We start from the raw sequence: 5,766 nt of genomic DNA, 5'->3' as shown, positions 1-5,766 counted from the left end.
TTCTTTAACCTAAAAGTGGTATATTTGTGGATGATAGCAAGATAAAGGGTATGACCATCTTTGTGTGTATCTGTGGTGTGGGATAGGAGGAGGTTATGGGAGGTGAATAACTCGAGGAGCTAAGTGGTTAGGGTATTTGAGGGAGAGTCAATATGTTTATTGAATTCCCCAAGTGTGAAGGCAGGAGTTGAAGAGGAGAGAAAAATTGTTATCGAGGTATTAAACTCCCTGAGGAAGGAAGGGGAGTCACCTGGAAGTCTATAGACAAAAACTGTGAGGATTTTAATTGAGTGGTATATATGAAGGGCTTGAATTTGAAAGTAATAGAGGTTATTGAGTGATGGAGGAAGGGGAAAAACTTGGAAATGGCAATGAGAAGAATGGAGTATTCCAACTTTCCCACCTTGATCAGTGAGCCAAGGAGGAGTGAAGTTGCAGCCATTACTGGAATGGGTGGCCAGGGAGGCTAAGTCATCAAGGGGAAGAGTTAGTAGATGGAAGGAGTGGGAGAGATATAGATTTAAGATGAAGGGAAATTCATTGCCTATGGAATAGGTATTCTAGAGGACACAGTGGAATGTCTGGGTGGAATAAAGTCCAACCTTCTCAGAGGTTGTTTCCATGACTCTATCCATCCAGTTCATCCTCTGCCATCCTCTTTTCCTTTTGCCTTTAATCTTTCCCAATATCAGGGTCTTTTCCAATGAGTCTGGTCTTGTAGAAAGGGTGTCAATCTGAATTTACAGAGGGAGTTTACTTATTAGGAGTTCTCTATACCAGCGGCTAAAAACAAAACCTGGAAACTGAATATCAGATTAAAGAAAATAGAAAAGTAATTTCTGTAGGTGAAGAAAGAGAATTATTTTTAGCTGAAGTTTTTTGAACATAAATATGTCAGCAGCATAACAATATTTTGGTGAATATAATCAAGAAATCTAAGTGGCCTAGTGAATAAAGGGTTGGACTTTGGATCTGAGTTTGAATCCTGTAATAGACATTTACTAGCTGTGTGATCCTGGGCAAGTCACTTAACATCCCTCAGCCTGTTTCCTCATCTGTAAAACTGAGATAATGATAGTACTTCCCTTGTTGCATTGTTTTGAGGAGCAAATAACATATTTAAAGTGCTCTGAAAAATTTAAAATGCTGAAGATAATGCTGATCTACTCATGTGTGAGATTAATCTTTGTTTATACTCCTGGTGTATGGTAAGCATGTAATAAATTGTTATTGATTGGTTGGTTAATCCTCTACCTAGATTTTCTACCTTTAGTCATATTATCCCTTTAACTCACTGTGAAAACATAAGAAAGCAACATTACATGAGTATTTTCTATTTGACATCTGAAAAAATTAAGCCAGATTCCTCCAGAGGCACTTGGAGAAGCTTCATTAATGCTTTCAGGCCTCTGGATACAGCAAAGTATAATTCTAGCAAGGCTGATAGTAGGCTGAAAAATTTGTGGAAAAATAGGTACAGGGGCGGTTAGGCGGCGAAGTGAATAGAGCACTGGCCCTGGAGTCAGGAGGACCTGAGTTCAAATCCAGACACTTAACACTTACTAGCCATGTGACCTTGGGCAAGTCACTTAATCCCAATTGCCCCTCCAAAAAGCAAAGTAGAAAAATAGGTATAGATCTTAAAAGGAAATTCTAGAAGTAGAAATGATTCTTCCATACCCTCCTAGAGCATGCAATCTATGAAAAGAAGTAATGTAATAAGTTAATTATATTATATATATATATATATATATACAATGCATGTATGTACACACACACATATATATGTGTAATACACACATACATATACATACACAATACAAACGTATATAAATATACATAAGCCCTCCCTTGTCTCACACTGACATTTTGCCTTATAATATATGACACTATAAGATATAACATAACAAGGCAAAATGTCAGTGTGGGACCAGGGAGATTTCAAAAAGGGCTACAAGAGTTCGGAGAAGAGTTCAATAGACTATAGAACCCTTTTCCTCTTTTGAAACCTTTGTCATCTTTTTCTTCCCCATTTCTTAACATCCAAATGGATCAAATTCCTTCCTGCTCTTTCTTAGTCCTGAGCATCTTTCCCATTGAAGCAGAAAGCTTTCATCCTCCTTAGTTTCCACATCGATGTTCCAATTCCCACTGTAGAGTTTTAGTTCCACCACACCAAGTAGCATGCTGAATGGATTATTTTACTCCCCAGTGGGGGATAACAAATTGCTAATCAGCTCTCCACAGAGGAAATGAAATGATCGTTCTGAGTCCAGAGTAATATCTTAGAGTAACTTACTAGTATTGTGTTGGTCCAGAATTTTGGATTTAAATTATATGAAACGACATAGACAATGCTCATGCTTTCTTCCCTAGACCTCTTTTATACTCTATTCTTCAAAGTTTTGTCATTTATACAGAACTTTAAGGTTTGCAAAATACTAGATAATATCTCATTTTATCCTTATAACAACTGTGGAAAGGTGAGTGCTTTTATCATCTTCATTTTACAAATGGGAAAAATAGAGGCAGAATTATGTGATTTGCCAAGATCACACAGTGAGTAAGTGTCTGGGGCTGAATTTGAACTGAGGTCTTTTGGACTCCAGGTCTAGCATTCTTTCCACTGTGACACCTTGCTACCTTGTGCCCTGATGACCACATACTTTGCTCTAGGACCATGATTCCATCTAAAGAACGGCAACAGGAGAACAGAGAACTTTGAGTTTGTGTCATGTGGAAATCATTGGAAAGATCTGGGGATGAATCTCTTGGAGAAAATAGAGCAGTTTTCAAGGATCTAATGGTTGTCATGGGGGAGGGGGATTAGACATTTTTGGGGGCCTGGAGGGCAGAAATAGGAGAAATGGGTAAAAGTTGCAAAAAGACAATTTCCTAGATGTTACGAAGAGCTTCCTGACAAGTTAAATCATATAAAAATAGATGCTTTAAATCATATTAAAAAAAAGACTTCCATCATCTTCTCTGAAGTTTCTCTTGATGCCTTCAATGGCTAATGCCTTTCCTATCTATCTTGTATTTGTTTTGTATTATACTGCATATATATATACACACACACACATATAGATATACATACATATGTACTCTTTTCTCCAGCAGACATGCATATGTATACATATGTACTCTTTTCTCCAGGTTCTAGAGAGAAGAGATCCTCTTTTTTTTAATCTTTATTTTCTGAGTTTGGTACATAGTATGTGCCTAATAGATGGTTCAATTGATAGAGTACTGGCCTTGGAATTGGCCTTGGAATTAGGAAGATCTGAGTTCACATTGACCTCTGACACTTACTAGCTATGTGACTCTGGGCAAGTCACTTAACCCCTATTCGCTTAAGTTCCTCATCTGTAAAAGGAAGGAGAAGGAAATGTCAAACCACTCCAGTATCTCTGCTAAGACAACCTCATGAACTTTTGTCCATGAGGTCATGTAGAGTTGGACAGAATGAATGACTGAACAAGAATATGTGCTTAATAAATACTTGTTGATTGATTGACTGATTAAGAGGTGGCTTAGTGTTTTATTGCAGTCAGGAAGACCTGGTTTTCTTTTTTCTTTTTTTTTCTAGGGGGGAAGGCAAGGCAGTTGGGGTTGAGTGACTTTCCCAAGGTCACACAGCTAGTAAGTGTGTCAATTGTCTGAGATCGAATTTGAACTCAAGTCCTCCTGACTCCATGGCTGGTGCTCTATTCACTGCGCCACCTAGCTGCCCCAAGACCTGATTTTCAATACCTGCCCCCCCCCAATACTTTCTAGCTGTGTGAACCTGAGCGAGAAAATCAATATCTCATCCTCAGTTTCCTTATTTGTAAAATAGAGATAATAGCACCTACCTCACAGGGTTGCCAGGAGGATCAAATGACTCGAACAAATAGAAAACACTTTTCAAAATTTTATATAAATGGGGGCGGCTAGGTGGTGCAGTGAATGAAGCACCAGCCCTGGAGTCAGGAGGAGCTGAGTTCAAATTCGGCCTCAGACACCTAACACAAAAACTAGCCATGTGACCTTGGGCAAGTCACTTAACCCCAATTGCCCTCAAAAAGTAAAAAAAAAAATTCATAAATGCTAGTTATTAATCTAGCGTGTTCTTCCTCATTGGAGGTTTGACTCCTCTGGATTCATAGTATGTACTCACTGTAATACATACATCCTCAAGTTCTGGGTCACATGACCAGTCCATTGTTTTCTTCCATACATTTCTTAGAAGACATCCTTTACACACAACTTTTCCTTTGCAATCCTTTGTTTGGAATGTTTTGCACTCTGCCCTCTACATACACATCTCCATTCCCCTTTGGGTGATCTCCATTTTCAATTCTTTAGCAACTTGTAACCAATAACTAGCTGTCAGTGATTTCAACGTAAGCCCAAAAATAAGGTCCATAATATTCAAAACAATTTATGACATAAACAAGTGATTGTACTTTTCATCATTTTACTTAAAAATGGCAGCCTTGATAGCAATCTTCTCCTATCTGATAGTAGAGTTAACCTTTATTCAAGTGTATGCAATTCTTTTAAAGGGTAACCCCAAGATCTACCTTTCCACTGGCACCCCTCTCTTTCCAATTAGTGTTATCTTTTCCTTTTGACTCCTTTACTTGAATTTTTTTTTACATATCACAAGATGAATGTGGCAATTTCTCTCTCCCTCACTTCCACCCCAAACCCTACCCTTTGTTCCATTTCACCCTCATTAGGAAAGATGTCTCTAAAGAATGTAATTTCTATGCCATGTTGTATTTCTTTATTAACAGAAGGCCTCAGAATTGCACTTAAGTAGTATTTCTAAGACTTGGAACTGGAAAACTTTGGTTTGATTCTTATCCTTACCTCATACTATCTCTTTGGTCATGAGTAAGTTACACGACCTCTGTGAATATCAGTTTTCTTACCTACAAAATGGGAATAATAATAATAATACTTATGCTCCCAATCTCATAAGATTGTTGTAAATAAAAGGCCTTACAAACCCAACTTCCCGTTTCCCCTTTAGATAATCCAGGCTCAAAACTTCAGCATTATTTTTAATTTTTCTCTCTCCCTTGCCCCAATTTCTAGTTATTTGCCAAGTCTTGTTGATTGTAGCTCAGCAATAGCTCTTGTATCCACTCTCTCCTTTCGGCTCACACTGTTACCATCCTATTTCAGTCTTCATTACCTCTCTTCTGTTCATAAGTCTTTCCCTGCAGCCTATGGGATAAAATATAAACAACTTAGTCTGGCATTTAAGACCCTCCAGAAACTGGCACTAAACTACCTTCATGACCATATTTCAAACTTCTCACCCTACAGGAGAGAAATAAGCATTTATTAAGCAGCTACTCTGTGCCCAGCATTGTGTTAAGCTCTTTAAACATGTTATCTTATTTAATCCTCACAACAACTCTGAGAGGTAGGTGCTATTAATGTCCACATTTTACAGATGAGACAGGCTTAAGTGATTTGTCCAGGGCCACACAACTAGTAAGCATCTGATCCAGGTTTGATATCATCATTCTTGACAATATTGTCTTTTTCTTTATTCCTTCCTTCCTTCCTTCCTTCCTTCCTTCCTTCCTTCCTTCCTTCCTTCCTTCCTTCCTTCCTTCCTTCCTTCCTTCCTTCCTTCCTTCCTTCCTTTCTTCCTTCCTTCCTTCCTTTCTTCCTTCCTTCATTCCTTGTTTCCTTTCTTTCTTTCTTTCTCTTTCTTTCTTTTCTTTCTTTCTTTCTTTCTTTCTTCCTTCCTTCCTTCCTTCCTTC

The sequence above is a fragment of the Petaurus breviceps genome, unplaced genomic scaffold, assembly GCF_028583685.1.
Source record: "Petaurus breviceps papuanus isolate PSGF00001 unplaced genomic scaffold, PetGlider_PUasm1.0 98, whole genome shotgun sequence".
Taxonomy (NCBI): Eukaryota; Metazoa; Chordata; class Mammalia; order Diprotodontia; family Petauridae; genus Petaurus; species Petaurus breviceps.
The sequence above is the reverse complement of the archived record's forward strand: the minus strand, read 5'-3'. Positions refer to the sequence as shown.